The 16914-nt window shown below is 47.5% G+C and overlaps 1 protein-coding gene across 4 annotated transcripts in view; it reads right to left on the reverse strand.

Annotated features, from left to right (window-relative positions):
• Nucleotides 1-16914, reverse strand: part of Pced1b (PC-esterase domain containing 1B) — a 105818-nt gene that overhangs the window by 11912 nt on the left and 76992 nt on the right. For 2 of the 4 annotated variants that reach the window (XM_059247124.1, XM_059247122.1), the window contains exons 3-4: nucleotides 11616-11751; nucleotides 389-579 (exon numbers count right to left, since the gene is read on the reverse strand). The gene's annotated coding sequence lies outside the window, so the exon portion shown is untranslated. Of the gene's footprint in view, nucleotides 1-388; nucleotides 672-7698; nucleotides 7917-11615; nucleotides 11752-16914 lie in introns of those variants that run through there. The other 2 variants (XM_059247125.1, XM_059247123.1) reach the window with 2 other exon arrangements.

Below are 16914 nucleotides of genomic sequence, written 5' to 3' on the forward strand. Positions count from 1 at the left end.
GTGGTCAACCACCACAGACAAGATTGCACAGACAATAAATAGACTCTGTACATCCTCTTTCCTTCAACACTGAATTGGCTGTTTCCTTGCACCTTTTTTAAAAGAAAAAGAAATTTAAGTGTTTACCAGTCTAGACCACTAGCAGCTCGTCCTTTGGTGCCACCGAGTCCGGTGGCTGGAGTCCCATCCCCCATCTGCCCAGTGACTTGTAACAGTAGGGATCTGAGAAAAGACAGTCAGAAAATTTAAATCTATATTTAAAAGAAAATGGGAAGCAGAGCCCTGTAATCTCTCAGGGTCCTTCTCAGCTACATAGGGAGTAGGAAGACATCCTGGGCTACAAGAGACCCATTAGCAAAAGAAAACAAGAAAGCTGGGAGGTACTTACTCATTGAAACCCCCGGTGATTTTTTGTATATGTCTCTCTGTTGATTCCAGATCTCTTCCCTAGATAGAGTCCTTTCCTGGCTGAAGATCAGAATGGCCCAGACTCTGTCTTCAAGGGAAAGAAGTTCAACGCTGGGTGCTGGAACTTTCACAAGCCAGTGTCTGGGGAGGTGATGCCATTTCCGGTGGCCTCTGGGGCAAATGACAGGATACAGCATTTGCTTTCTTGCTTTAGGAGGAGTAATGGCCGAGGTTTAAGCCTGTGCCATCAGTGTAGACGAAACCTGAAGTGGAAATGTGGCTCTGAATTTGTTTGCATCTTTGCCTTTCTCAGGAATTTGAATGTAACTATATCTTGACCCTTCCTGTTTTTTAACGGTTCAGTTCCTCGACTTTTATTATTCAGGTGTAGTGGATACAATTCGGAAAGTATTAGAAGTAGGGGGGAGGGACTGGAGAAAGAGATGGGGGGGGCTATAAGAGAGATTTCTCCCTTTCCTTTCTCTTGTTTAGTAGCCAAGGATCGTGTGTGTGTGTGTGTGTGTGTGTGTGTGTGTGTGTGTGTGTGTGTGTGTGTGTAGGGGGGCTCTGTTTACAACCCAGCCTCCCAGCTTCCGTCCTGATCTGCCTGCGTACAGTGCTGTGGTGGGAGGACAGACCCTCCACAGTGAGGAGCAGGAATATGGGCCCCAGGCTGCCCGGAAGAAGACAGCCCTGTGACTGCAGCTCCAGGTAAATGAGGTAAAGGTCAGAGCCAGCACGAGTCCCGGCTACCTCCTCTCCCAGACTCCCACTGGAAACTGTCAACTCTTTAGAAAGACAAGGGCCTGTGATTCAACTGATAAGCCGCTGGCTGGCCTTGGGTTCTGGTTGGAATGATCTCATTTGGGGGAGGGGCTCTCACCTCCCCTACCAAATACCGAGATGAAAGAAGGAGGAAATGAATCAGAAAAGACTAGGAGGAGAAACTCTTAAAAAAAAAAAAAAAAAAAAGCTTTTTTTTTTTTTTCTGAAAATAGTGAACTTTTAGTAGGCGCTTTAAACACTTCGAAGTAGAGCATTAGAATGTGTGTGTGTGTGTGTGTGTGTGTGTGTGTGTGTGTGTAACTCAGGCCCTGCCCTCTACCTCTGAGCTACGGCCCCAGTTTCCAGCTTCTATTAGGATAAACAGTATCAAGTAAGGAACAAAGCAGATTCCGCAATGAGCCAAGTGTGGGGGCACATGCTTACAATCCTAGCACTCAGGAGGGCAGAGGCAGGAGAATTGTTCCAAAAGCCCGGGCCAGCTTGGGCTACAGAGGGAGAACCTGTCTCAAGCCCAAACAACTGAAGATCCCAGGACAGTCCCTCGGCCCACACCCTCTATGCTTTGCTTTGGGTTTTATTTTCTCACTACTATGTAATAGGTAAGTTGCTCTACAAAGTGACTTCTTTGTTGTTTCCTGGAAAATATTTTATGTCAACTGCCCCACATGTACCTTGAAATTTAATTACACATACATTTAATTAAACATTCTGCATTGTTCTTATCTTGCCTAAATTTTTTTTTTCATCTTGGCCAAATTGCTTTCTAGGTTCTAATGAACTGTAATGCAATCATTACCGTGTCTCCACACAGGACTTCGGTCTGGAACCCAACTCATAACCTGAGTGTTCTAAGATTCAGAACAGTGTATTATGTAACCAGAAGGCCTCTCTGCCCTGACCTGGGTTCCGTACATGAGTTTCAAATGTTTCCAAGACCTGAGTGTCAGCACATCCGTGCACTGTGAGAAGAAACTGGGGAGGGTTCCAGGTTTTCTGTAATCAGAGCCCAGAGAACAGGAGTAGATGCAAATGGTCGTCATGTTTACACGCTTTCTATTTAAGAGGCGGGTGGGTCCCTGAGAGCCACTGATTTTCTTGCTTTCGGCCTCCATGTCAACCATGTTGACCCATGTCAACAGCTGCTCTGGCTCTATCGAATGCTTCAGCCTCACAGCCTCGTCAACCTAAAACGCACTTCCTCCCATGCCTCTCCTTTCCTGGCTAGAGCGGCTCCTGTCATCCGCACTTGGCAGGTGGTGAAACTGAAACTCTGCAGACCTTCAATGCCTTGTCACCTGATGGAGTCCTTCCCACTGCACAGTGGTCATCTCTGCTGCCAGGTGGGTGCACTGCCCGTGTTAACCATATTTCAATTACGTTGTTTAGTTCTCCAAAGGGTACAAGAGGGCTGGGGTGTGGCTCACTTGGCAGAGCGCTTGTCTACCGTGCATGAAGCCCTAGGTTCTGTTCCCCCCTCCCCTCCCAGCCCCCCACCCCACCCCCCCAAGAAACTGTACGACATGCGTGGAATCCCAGCAATAGGGAGCTGCAGGTAAGAGGATCGGAAATCCAGGGTCATCCTTGACTCCCTAAGGAGTCTGAAGTGAGGCTACATAAGACTCTGCAGTGAGTCTCAGTGTTCCCCAATCCCACGACTACTTATTCTATCGGAAACATTCTACACAGATATTCCATAGCTGAAGGGATTCCGTATAGCAACAATTATCCTGCTGACAATCTGGAAACTCCAGGCCACCAATAAAGCCAAAGTTGTGTGCTGAGACAATATGTGTTTTCCTGAGACATCACAGACAGGTATGTCGAAGACGATAAACAGACCGTGCTTATATACAGCTAAAAGGATCTATGACCTCGAGTTAATGTATGTAAAACCTCACTCTCAATCCTAAATCTGAACAATATCATATACCTTACGATTCTGTTTACGAAAGGAAACTCTCTACCCTTGAAGCCTTTGAACTTATACTGTCTGAGCAATGCGACATAGAAAACCACGGACCATATACACAGTCACTGTAAAGACAATGAAGGTGCCGGGCACGTGGCTGGGTTGGTAAAGTGCCTGCTGCACAGATACGAGGACCCGAGTTCAGCTCTCAGCACCGGGCCTGGCTGTGCCGGGAGGCAGAGATGGGGGTGGTGTGGGGATCTCTGGTCAGCCAGCCAAACAGCCAGCTCAGGGTCAGTGAAAGAAGATCTAGATGGGCAGAGAGTGAGGGAAAGAAAATACCCAACACACTGACCCTCAGATTCCACACACACACACACACACACACACACACACACACATACACACACACACATATACACATACACACACACACATACACACACACACATATACACATACACACACGCGCACACACACGCACGCACACACCCACGCACATACACATACACACACATACGCACACACGCACGCACACACACATACACACACATACACACACATACACACATATACACATACACACACACACACACACACACACACACACGCGCGCGCGCGCACACACACACGCACACACACATACACACATACACACACACATACACACACACACATACACACACACTTCACACACATACACACACACACACACACACACACACACACACGCACGCACGTTCAGGCACGAACCCACATGAACACACAGAGATGAATACAATCAAACAATCAGGGGTGGGCTGAGAGGTGGCTCAGCAGTTGAGGGCACTTGTTGCTCTTGCAGAGGACTGGGTTTGATTCCCAGCACCCACATGTTGGCTCACAACCATCTGTAACTCCAGTTCCAGAGGATCTGACACACTCTTCTGACCTTCAAGGGCACCAGGCATGCACATGGTACATACACATATATGCAAGCAAAACCACGCATATACATAAAACAGTAAAATAAGACTAGCAAAAATCGAGAATGACTCTCTTGAGAAGTCTATACCCACACTTGGGTGTATCTTATTCTGCCCCTGAGCATCTCTTTGTATTACCCCCATGCTAAAGATCCACATTAAAAATGTCTTTTGCCAGGCAGTGGTGGTACACAACCTTAATCTCAGCACTCAGGAGGCAGAGGCAGGCGGATCTCTGTGAGTTCAAGGCCAGCCTGGTCTACAGAGTGAGTTCCAGGGCAGCCAGGGCTCCACAGAGAAACCCTGTCTCAAAGAAAACTAACAAAAAGTCTCTTAGTAAATTTCAACTCTACTTCACACCATCTTGTCTTGAAATTCTTTTCTATGGCAAAGTGAAAAAATCCTGGGTTTGCCTAAGTGTAGGTCCCTAAGGGTCAAAGGAACTCTTCAGGGTGTAGCACATGACTGTCCTGGTTCCACTGCCCCCTCTCCCTGATAGATGAAGGCCAAACTGAACAGATGTTAAACTGCAAAATTCCTTTGGTAAAACTAATCATTCAGATTGTTCCAAATGTTCAAATAATTGAAATGCTATTGAAAAAACCAAGCAACCAAACATAAAAAAACCCAACCTATTACTGGGCTGACAATACTGTTCAGTGGTAGAGCCATTCAGACAATTGACATCCTGGAGCAAGGTGCAGAAGCAGCTACCTGTGGAAACCCAGTCCAGGGACTCTCGTTGGTCTAGGGCCTGTGTTCTTCCGTGTGGAGAGCACTGAAACATATGCTCACAGTGATTGGCTGACTTCACATGCACCGGTGGTGTGGATGGAGGGCAAAGCTAGGATGTTGTGGAATATGTGAACTTGAGATCATCTGGCTTTGGGGCCAACAGACTGTTAAACCTCATGGAGTCACATATGGTTCCATGACCTTGGGGGTCACTGAATCCTTCTGCATCTACTATTTCATTTGTAAAACGGTGGCATCAATAACTGCTATGTGAATGCAAGGATTGAATGAGAAAGTGAACCCAGACAGCATGTCCATAGGGGTACAATAAAAGATCTCCATGCTGTTCCCCATGGACCATCTCTTCATTCTCTCTTTCTTTGAGTTGGTAAGTTACTCCCACGGGTTTGTATGCTTGTGAGAACAACCCAGTAAACGGGAATTGCTCCTCCTGGGTGGGGAGACTGGCTGTACCTGCCAAGCAACAAGACGGGACCATTCACTAAGTCTGCTGGCTGAGTTCTTTGGTTTTTCTCTGGTCTGCCTCAGCAAGGTAGGTGCAGGTATAGAGCAGGCCTTGAACTCACTGTATTCACCTGCCTCTGCCTCTTGAGTGTTGGGATTAGAGTGCATTCCCACACCCAGCCATTTGTGAGTTTTTTTTATTTTTTATTATTTTTTGTTTGTTTTGAGACAAAGTCTCACTATGTAGCTCTAGCTTGCCATATTCCATATGTAGATCAGGCTGGGATCAGACTTTTGGAGATTCACCTGCCTCTGCAGGGATTTTAAAGGATTATTATTATTATTATTATTAATGTGTATGCATGTGTGTATGGGTATGGGTTTTTGCACATGAGTTCAGTGCTTATGGAGGCCAGAAGAGGGCATTGGATCCACTGGAGCTGGAGTTATAGGTGGTTGTAAGTGGAATGGCATGGGTGCTGGGAACCCAACTCAGGTTTTCTGCCACAGCAGTATGCACTCTTAACTTCTGAGCCACCTTTCCAGCTGAGGGGCTCTGCTTTTTGGGTTCCATTAATGTAGAATTCTGTTATAAATTCATACTTTACTTAAAGTCATGGTTAACCTGAATCCAAGTACAGAAAAACAATAATTAATTAATTAATTAATTAATTACTTTAATCACATAGTGGGGCATATTTTAATGTAAGAGCAAAAATAATGTGCTTTTCTCCCTCCTTTTTGGTGGTGTTGGATATGGAACCTACAGCCTCACACGTTTGGCAATCATTCTGCACCCAGCCCAATAGTGTTTCTTCAGCATCAACAACCCTTTATTAGTTCCAGCCACAGAATAATTGAAGCTTATCTACTTCACCCCCCTTCTCTATTGGAAGGAACAGGCGTTTTTCTTCTCTTTGAGGTATGGAGTGCTGTGAGTGGACCAGAAATCAGCCCATTCAATGTTTACATACAGATGCATTTACTTCCGCTAACAGGTGTTTGCATTCAGACCTATGCTTGGCTACCTTTAAGTGATGGCCAAATTTAGCAAATCAAAAGCCGTGTTTTTTCTTTGCTTGTGTGAATATACTAACCCACGTGGTTTTAGTTATGTCTCTGCAAAGAATTTGCAATTTGTACTTTTAAGTACATACGAATACTCAAATGTCTGTAACAACCTCAGCACTGAGAAGCAGAGGCAGGAGGATTACTGAAAGTTTGGCCAGCCTGGTCTATATAATGAGTTTCAGGCCAGCCAAACCTACATGTTTAGACTGTGCCTCACAAAACAAAAGTACATCTGAATAGTGAGTAATTTGTGTCCTCTAGTAGTATATGAAGACTTGTGAGGGGCTGGGGCTGGGGCTCAGGCGTAGAATGTTTGCCTAGCATGCATGGGGTCCTGGGTTCAATCCTCATACTGCAAAACAAACCTTCCTCTCCATTTAGACCTAACCTGGTAGCACACTAGGTCTGCAATGCCAGAATCGAGGGCTGAGGAAGGAGGATCACCATGAGTTTGAGGCTAGCCTGGGCTACCTGGGGAAAACCAAAATAATAATAAAAGAATTTTGAGAGGACTGGCAAGATGATGGCTCAGTGGTTAAGCTTGTGCACTGCTCTTAGAGAGGATCAGAGTCTGGTTCCCAGCACTCACCGGGTAGGTCACAACTCCAGCTTCAAGGGAATCCTATGTCTTGGCTGCCTCATGCACATGCGCTCTCTCTCTCTCTCTCTCTCTCTCTCTCTCTCTCTCTCTCTCTCTCTCTCACACACACACACACACACACACACGCACACACACGCACAAATGCATGCATGCACTAATAATAAAATTCTTTGTTTTTTGAGACAGTGTTTCACAGTGTAGCCCTGGCTGTCCTGGAACTGTAGACCAGGTTGGCCTTGAACTCACAGGGATCTGCCTGCCTCTGCCTCCTGGGTGCTGGGATTAAAGGCGTGCACCACTCACCACCCAGCAAATAAATCTTTCTTGGAAAACAAGACTTCTGAAGCCAGATGTGGTGTTCAACACCTATAATCCTAGTACTTGGAGACTGAGACCAAAAGATCATGAGTTCTGACCTGGTCATGACTACACAGTAAGCAAGAACCTTGTCTATACATAAATAAACCAAATTTGAGATCTGAGTTAAAATATCTCATGAGTTCAGCTTAGCAACAACTAAATTCTGTGCTAAATCAGTGTATGTCAACTTTTCTTTGGTTGTTGCTAAGTAGGGACTTAGGAAGTTGATGAACTGAGAGACCCAAGATCCTACTGCTTAGATATGCCCTGAATCTCTCTACATGCGGTCTTGGAATCTCGGTTTTATGCAAAGTCTCCATTCTGCTCCAGCATGGCTTCCTGGTTCAGAGCATGGGCTTTTGCAGGCTGGGGAAGTGAGAAAGGTCTCAAGTCCTTACCTCATGAGTCATGTGACTCTGGATGCTTGACTCCTGTGGACCCATTTCCAGTGTCAAATATTCAATGTGTGGATTGAGCAGCAGGGTTCTCAGTTTACTCTAGGAAAATGGTATGTGCGTGGTGGGGGGGTGGGGCGTGTGTGGGCGTGCAGGGTGGTGCAGCTCAACGTGACGACAGCCATCTTGGCTCAGTTTGCCTACTGGGAAGTCCTGGCAGATATTCCAAGCTCTATAACAAACAAAGTTATTAGGACAGTCAGTCAAGCATGGCGTACCAGCCACTGATGCTCAGATTGTTTTTTAACTGATATTTTGAGAAAGGGTAGTACATTCCTGTTGACCACGCCCACCTTTGTCCGGCTCAGCACGGGAGGAGGTACCTTCCTCCTGTTTTAGAGGGCAGGATCCTTTTGCCTTGGTGCTACCCAAAACATCCTCTGCCCCTAAGTCTCTAATAAAATGCCATTTGTGCAGTCTGGACCTAGCAGTCTCTTTCCTTGGTGTCTCAGGACCCTTCTCCCTCTGGTGTCTGGCTCTAGTACACACAGAGTGTAGTATCCAAACAATGTATGTATATCTATGCCTTAATCGGGTAGAAAATAATACTTTAAATAGTTAGCCGCAGGTAAAACGCAAATGCTAGCAGGCACCCTGTGTGATGAACACAGCTCTGGGCTGTCCTGAGAGCATCCTGCAGGAACGGACTCGGCTGCAGGTGGACATAGGCTGTCTTGAAGCTTGGGATACCGAACAGCCTTTCCCGTCGCAGTCAGGCTCAGCAATGACCCTGGACCATGCAGTAGGTTTCCTGGGGCTGGCTGCATGGTCCCTCAGTCACGGGTCATTTTTTTTTTTTTTTAAAGCTTGTAAGTCTTTTTACAAAGGATAATTAAACACTGTATGAGAGCAGAGGCCTTATATTATATTAGAAATGTGTCCCTCACCTGTCAATAATGTTAGGAGGCTCCAAGCCACTCAGTGTGTTCTGATTCCAGTTTCTGTGTTCATCCCCACTCCTTCCTCAACTTGACCATTTCCAGATGCACAGTGGAGAGAGGTCCATTCATATGTGGTGCCATACCCTTCTTCCATTCTGCAAATCTGAATCTACACACCCCATTCCCTCTTCCCCCGAGCCTCACCGCACAGCCACACGCACGTTGTTCTCCGTACACCCTGTGCTAATAGCTCTCACACACTACCTGTGACATGCTTTCTGTTCCCAAGTAACTTAGCCGTTCCTTGGTTACCATGACCTCTCTCATTCAGCCCACACTAGCACCAATTTTGAAGCTTTATCCTAGTCAGGGGTGGGGGTAGGGCCGAGGTGGGGTGTATGCCTTTGATCCCAGCACCCAGGAGATAGAGGCAGGCAGGAGATCAAGGCCAGCCTGGTCCCAGGTAATCTACATAGTGAGTCCCAGGTAATCTAGAGCTACATATTGAGACACTGTCTAAAACTCAAAAACAGCTGGATGGTGGTGGCGCACGCCTTCTTTCATCCCAACACTCGGGAGGCCAGCGGATCTCTGTGAGTTGGAGGCCAGCCTGGGCTACAGAGTGAGTTCCAGGGAAGGCACAAAGCTACACAGAGAAACCCAGTCTCAAAAAAAAAAAAAAAAAAAAAAAGTCTGGATATTGTCGGGCAGTGGTGGTGCACACCTTTAATCCCAGCACTTGGGAGGCAGAGGCAGGCAAATCTCTGTGAGTTCCAGGACAGGCTCCAAAGCTACAGAGAGAAACCCTGTCTCAAAAATCAAAATCAAAAACAAAAACAATGGCCGGCCGGTCGGTGGTGGCGTATGCCTTTAATCCCAGCACTTGGAAGGCAGAGGCAGGAGGATCTCTGTGAGTTCGAGGCCAGCCTGGGCTACAGAGTGAGTTCCAGGAAAGGCTCCAAAGCTACACAGAGAAACCCAGTCTCAAAAAAAGAAAAAAAAAAAAAGTCTGGATATTGTCGGGCAGTGGTGGTGCACACCTTTAATCCCAGCACTTGGGAGGCAGAGGCAGGCAAATCTCTGTGAGTTCCAGGACAGGTTCCAAAGCTACAGAGAGAAACCCTGTCTCAAAAATCAAAATCAAAAACAAAAACAATGGCCAGCCGGTCGGTGGTGGTGCATGCCTTTAATCCCAGCACTTGGAAGGCAGAGGCAGGAGGATCTCTGTGAGTTCGAGGCCAGCCTGGGCTACAGAGTGAGTTCCAGGAAAGGTTCCAAAGCTACACAGAGAAACCCTGTCTCGAGAAACCAAAAAAAAAAAAAAAAAAAAGGTCTGGTTATAAAAAAAAATAGTGCTTTTAAGTGGCATTCTTAATAAACTCTAACAGTGGCAACCTTGTTTTTCCCAAAACCAAAATGCTAAGTCTTAACTTACTAATGCTACACAGTGGGATCTCTGATACAGCCATTGCCAGAATCAGTGGAGTCTGGAAATGCTTCCTTTCTTTAGGGAAGGCTCCAGCATTTTCAAATGCTAGTCACAGCTAAATTCTGGGACAAGGAGCTGATTTATTCAGGAAGGAGATAGCTCGGTGTTCTTTGGTGCATGCCATTCTTCCTTTCTTCTACCAGGTAAATGTCCCTCCGGGGCCTCTCTCCTGGCACAGTGCTTGGCACTAGCGTTTTAAAACACATGACAAGAACAGCAAAGGACAAAGAAATGGTTCTTGTAAACTCTGTGACTCTACAAGGATCTGATTTAAAATACACTCTGAATGAATGATCTTATTTTCCGGTTCTGAGGTCACAGCCCCTAGACTGTCTCCGATCAGAAATCCTGTCACCCAGCACAAGCAGAGGAGACCTGTGACAAGCTCCCCTGGCCAGTCCACTCTGCGGGCCACAGCCTCTACCTCAGTTCACACCAGGCATCACTTTCCACCTGACTTTCGCTCCTCCTCAGTCCTTAAGCTCCAGCCTGTGTTCTGAGACGCAGATCTTACCATTTCACTGTCCTTCACAGGCCGAGTGAGTATCTGAAGACATCAGCCTTCCTGCCTTCATCGGGCTTATTAGCAACCAGGGAGCCGCCCCTCCGAGGAGCCCGCAGGTCTCAGCCCACAGGACCTTCCTATTCTTTTAGGCCACAATAGTACTTCCGAATACTCTAGGCCCAATTCTGGTTTACAGCATCAACAAGGGCAGCTGCCATTTCCTGAGAGCTTCTTTTACACACAGACATCTTCCAGCCACGTCACCTTTAGTGCCACCTACAGACTAGGAAGAGTGTCCATGGAGGAAAAGATGTCTCACAGGGTCACTGTTTGCCTCAAACTGCAAGGCCAGGTGAATCCACCTCCCGCCTGGCCTACCCTGGCACTTAGCAGGAAACTAGAACCCACACCTATGCCATGCTCACAGGGTGACTTCTACAAACACTGGAACACTGCAGCAAAGACCAGAGGCTGTTTTGACTTTTGATTCGGAGGGGAAGAGGCTGCCGCCCGTGAGTGTGCTGGTTTCCGGTATTGTCACCACCAGCACATCTAGGGACAGCGGGTTTAGAAATCCGTGAGGGAATGGTGGACTCACAGAATCGGGATCTTGGGGAAACTTACACTTCATTTATTTAAGGCTTTCTTATGATCACATTCCTGGAGGAACCCTACCAAACCCTGGGGGCTTAGAGAGCCTTGTTAGCCAGCCAAGTCGGAAGGAGAAACTGTCATCTGCAGAGTTTGATTGACCACAGACTGATGTTTTAGGAGGAAGTAGGCTCAGAAAACCCTGCAACCCTGGCCCGCTATGATGATGTGTGTTAACGAAAATGAGAGCAGGCGCTGATTATCGCCCTGAATGGGAAGAGGCGCCGAGGCAGGTTCTGTGAGTTTGCTAAGCGGATATCACAGGCCTGAGCCCTGCGAGGTAGGTGGGGGCTGTGCCCGGTGTGTGCGTGTTGGGGGAGGGAGGCATACTTACATGTCTGCACAGGGAAGATCCTGTGATCCAGTCCCTCCATCGCTGGGCGCAGAGACGGGAAGAGGAAGGGAGGAGGCCGGAGGAGAGGTGGTGGTGAGGAGCTCCACTTGGTTCTCATCGCCCGGTCATCCTGGCCCTGTGGGGAGAGTCAGCACTTCCTTCAGTGCGGGTAGGTGGCGCAGGCGCTGGGGTTGCTCCCGCGCACTGGCTGGGCCTTCTTCCTCTTTGGTGGAGTTCATAAGGTGCAAACTTGGCCCTTCTCTGGGCCCCAGGACGAACCCAGATGCCAGCTCCCCGGTTCATCTCAGCCAAGCCAAGAAGCTAGCCATGCCAATACAAATCAGAACCCATCTGTCCTACACATCTGGGCCAGGGGCCTAAACTAACCCAGGCCCGCCAATCACCCTCAGGCAAGGCCTTTCTTTTCTAGGGGCCCTGGCCATGGGCTTCAGCAGGCTTTCCCACACTCCTGCCCTAATGAGAGGCCAGAGCTGCCCACCTGTCTCTTGACAGCAGTCCCATAGCCTGGCAGAGACCTCTGGTGCTGATGCCAGTGAAGTTGGTCCCAGGGCCCCAGGGCCCAAGTAGCATTATGAAGCTACTTCTGGGGTGATCAGGCTCTGGGTGATATCTAGTATCCCTTTCTGTAGTTTGGGGACACTAGGGTTTGGAGGCACAGAGTGGAGGGGAAGTGGAGTGGCACCCTGTCCACATCAGGTCTGTTTCCTCCATTTCTTCTCCAGTGTAGTAGGTCAGTGCTTTAAATACCTACATTTTTTTTTTCCTTTGTTTTGTTTGATTTTTGAGACAGGGTCTCACTATGTAGCCCTGGTTGGTCTGGAACCTTTTTCCCCCCCCCCCGGAGCTGAGGACCGAACCCAGGGCCTTGTGCTTGCTAGGCAAGCACTCTACCACTGAGCTAAATCCCCAACCCCTGGAACTTTCTATGTAGACCAAACTGGCCTCAAACTCCGAGATCTGCATGCCTCTGCCTCCTGAGAATTAAAGGCTTGTGCTATTGTGCCTAATCTCTTTCCTTTTGTTAAAAAGGGGTGTCAGGAGCTGGTGAGGTGGCTCAGTGGTTGGGAACATATTTTGCTCCTGCCGAGGGCCCAGGTTCGAGTCCCAGCACTCACATGACAGCTCTCAACCATCCATAACTCCAGTTCCAGAGGATCGAACGTCCTCTCCTCACCCCCACTGGTACCAGGCACACACGCGGTACACAGGCATACAGGTGAACAAAACACTCAGATACATAAAATACATTTAAAACAAAGATCTGTTTACTCTGTGTGTCTGTGTGTGTGTGTGTGTGTGTGTGTGTGTGTGTGTGTGTACCACAGTGCATTCATGGTGGTCAGAGGAAACTTTTTTTTTCTCTCTCTCTCTTTTTTTTTTTCTTGAGACAGGGTTTCTCTGTGTAGCTTTGCACCTTTCCTGGAACTCACTCTGTAGCCCAGGCTGTCCTTGAACTCACAGAGATCCTCCTGCCTCTGCCTCCCAAGTGCTGGGATTAAAGGTGTGCGCCACCACCACCCGGCTGGAGTTAGTTTTCTCATGTAAGTTCTGAGGATCAAACAGGTCAAATCAGGTTTGGTAGCAAGAGTCCTTCCCCACTGAGCCATCTCAATGACCCCCAAAGCGTACTATTTATTCTACTGGAGCATGCTTGGTTCGCATCTGTTTCCAAGCACTGTGGAGATGAAGAAAGAGGACCATGGGTTCAAGGCTAGTACATATGATGAGCTGCTGCCTTAAAACATCACCAAACCAAAGCCTGCCATTTTCTTCCCCTTCTGTCTCATATGGCCCCGTGCAGAAGTCCCTCCACAGCCAAGCCTTGAACTCCAGACCCTCCTGCCTCTGCTCTCTTTAGAGACAAGGACTTAGGTAGCTGGTGTTGGCCTAGAACTCCGGAACCTCCTGCTGCTGTGCATTGGGATTATAGTCATGCACCAGCTCACCCAGCCCAAATCTCTGATTTGTAAGTGATCGATTCTGGTAAAGGAGGCTGGAGAGAGTGGAGGGCAGCTTTTCCCTCATCCAGACAAGGTAGAGAAACTGCAGCCGAGGTGAGCAAAGCATGGTGGGCCTGGTGCGGGGCGCTGACCGAACAGGCTTTCAGCATCACTGGCCGATGACCACGGCATGCCTTCTTTTTTCCTAAAGGTAATTGGCTAAATTAGTTCACGGTTCTACTAGCTCTAAGGAATACAGAATGGATAGGGAGTAACTGAGCCAGGGTGTTCTGAAGCCTTTCTGTGAAGAATCACAGAGTGTACAGACAGCACTTGCTATTGAATTAGACACAGACATGATGTGTAGAAGTCAGAAATCAGGATTGATGGAGAGAATGAGGCAGGCCCATTGGGAGAAGCAGTTAAGAGCCACCCAGAACCTTAACTTCCAGAGGCATGACAGGTCGATTAAGGAGGCAGCAAGCTAGGTCTGGGAGGGAAGCCGGAGTGCAGCACACACTCCAAGAACACAGATACCTAGAGGCCAGACTCGGGGTTGCAAAGCTGTAGGGAGCAGAAATGGGGAAATGTCAAGGAGGGAATGAGCAGGGTCGCTTCTCAGCAGTTAGCTTCCGCTGCATCCTCACTCCGAGGATTACCTCTTTTTCCCTTTAAACAGAGTCTCACTACATAGCCCTGCTGGCCTGGTATTCACTATGTAGATCAGGTTAGCCTCAAACCCATTACAAATTTCTTTCCTTGGCCTCCTAAATGCTGAGATTCCCATGCCTGGCTTTATATGACATTCATCTGTCTGTCTGTCTGTCCGTCCATCCGTCCACCCACCAACCCACCTGCCCACCCACCCACCTACCTATCCTGTTTATTTCAGTGCTATGGATTGAACCCAGGGCTTTGCACATGCCAGGCAGGCATTCTGTCACTGAGCTGTGTCCCTAACCTGCTTTTCTACTTTTTGAGACAGGTTCTCAGGAAGTTGTCCAAGCTGGCCTTGAACTCATGCTCCTCTGAGTGGCGGAGGAGATTATAGCCCTGTGCTACCGAGCCTGGGTCTCCTTAACCTTCTCATCATCTGCCTTGTTTTCCCACTTGTCATCCAGACGCGGGAAAAGAGAACACTTCCTTTGTCATGGGACGACACAGGAATGGGCGTGCCATGCTGGTGGATGGAAACGAATGCTCAGTGTTGGGAAGGGCACGGTCCCTGGCAGTCTCCTAATGGAATCCTGTGCCCCGGGGAAGTCTATAGCCGCTCCACTCTGGCAGATTACCTCATGGGGAGATACAGCTTCAGTACGACCAGGTACTTCAGGTTTTCAGAGGAAACGGCAGCAGATAAAGGTTTTATGAGCGACAACCTGATTTTTAAACGTTGGCTCGAAGCACACACACACACACACACACACACACACACACACACACACCCCAAGCACAATGCAGCAAGCACAGAGGAAAACCAAACACTCGGAGGCTTTACCCATAATGCTTTGTGTGTGTCTGGGCAGTGGTCAGACAGTGCAGATCCAGATCAAACTGGAGCAGGGGTTAGAAGACAGGCAAGCAGTGAGGCCTGTGGAGCTACAGAACAGGCATTACTAGAGGATTCGGAGGCAGTTCTCCACTCACCGTCTTTCTTCTAGCTAGAGCAAAAACAAAGAATGGTTTCCTAGGTAACATGCAGAGTGGTCCAGACTGGCTGGAATCCCCTGGACTTGTGCAATAGAGCATCACTTTGTCAGGTGAGGTTGAGCACGGTTTCTCAGAGTCTTACCAGTGCAGGGATGGATGCTGACATGGTGTTACCTCCCAAATCGTGGCAAAATTTACATTTCTATCCAATACTCAGTCCTTGGTAAATTCTCATTTGTCTTTGTAACATGCTGAAAGCAGGTTCCTCTACATCCAAGTGCCTCCTAAGTATACTTTTCTATCTCTGTGTTAATCAAATTTATGTGGGTGATTTTGGTGACTACAGATAATTGAGTACTTGGAATACCAGTATAGTGATCTGGTCACTGATCCTGTGCCTTTTAATTTTCACAGCTGGGCCAAGCTTCATGGTTTAGTTTCAGGTCCAGGCTTGTGTTTACACATATTACTTTTTGAAGACAAACTTGAAAATTTTTGCTTCCTGACGGCTCAGTGGGCTGAGGCAGAGGACCATTTGAATTCAAGAGTTCTTGGCTAGGGGGGCTGAAGAAGAAATGGCCTAGTGGATAAAAGCACTTTCTGCTCTTGCGGAAAACCAGGGTTTGATTCCCAGCACCCCTATGACAACCCACAACCAGCTATAACTCCAGTTCTAGGTGATATGACTACTTCTTCTGGACTCCATGGCCACCACGTAAACACAAGATATACAGACATACATGCAGGCAAAACACTCAAACATATAAAAATTTATATATATATATATATATATATATATATATATATATATATATATATATATATATATATATATTAGGTACAAGTGCTCTGTCTGCACATATGCCTGCATGCCAGAAGAGGGCATCAGACCCTATTATAGATGGTTGTAAGCCACCATGTGGTTGCTGGGAATTAAACCCAGGTCCTCTAGAAGAGCAGCCATCTCTTCATCCCCCCAAAGTAAATAAAAATTAAACAAACAAAAGATGTCCTGGCTACGTTGGATAATGTACTGTGACCTTGTCTCAATAAAACAAAACAACAAGGTTTTTTTGTTGTTGTTGTTGTTTTTTCACATCTTTTTTTTTTACTTTATTTATCTTTACTCCAGTTTCCCCTCCTTTCTCTCCTCTCATTCCCTCACCATACCTCTCTTCTGCCATGCCCCCCTTAATCCACTCCTCCTCGGTTTCTGTTCAGAAAGGGGCAGGCCTCCCATGGGTATCAATTAAGCATGGCATATCAAGTTGCAGTAAGACTAAGCACCCCCTTGTATTAAAGCTGGGCAAGGTGACCCAATAGGAAGAGTAGGGTCCCAGTGGCCAGTAAAAGAGTCAGAGACAGCCCCTGTTCTCACTGTTAGGAGTCACACAAGAGGACCAAGCTACACAACTGTCACATATATACAGATCAGTCCCATTCAGGCTCCCTGGTTGTTGGTTCAGACTTCCTATGAGCCCAGGTTAGTTGTTTCTGTGGGTTTTCTTGGGATGTCCTCTACCCCTTTGGCTCCTACAATCTTAGCTTCCTTTCTTCAACAGGATTCCCCAAGCTCAGCCCAATGTTTGTCTGTAGGTCTCTGCATCTGTTTCCATCAGTTACTGGATGAAGACTCTGTGATGACAATTGAGGTAGCCACCAATCTGATCACAGGAGATGGCCAGTTC

Source organism: Peromyscus eremicus, chromosome 20, assembly GCF_949786415.1.
Source record: "Peromyscus eremicus chromosome 20, PerEre_H2_v1, whole genome shotgun sequence".
NCBI classification, from domain to species: domain Eukaryota; kingdom Metazoa; phylum Chordata; class Mammalia; order Rodentia; family Cricetidae; genus Peromyscus; species Peromyscus eremicus.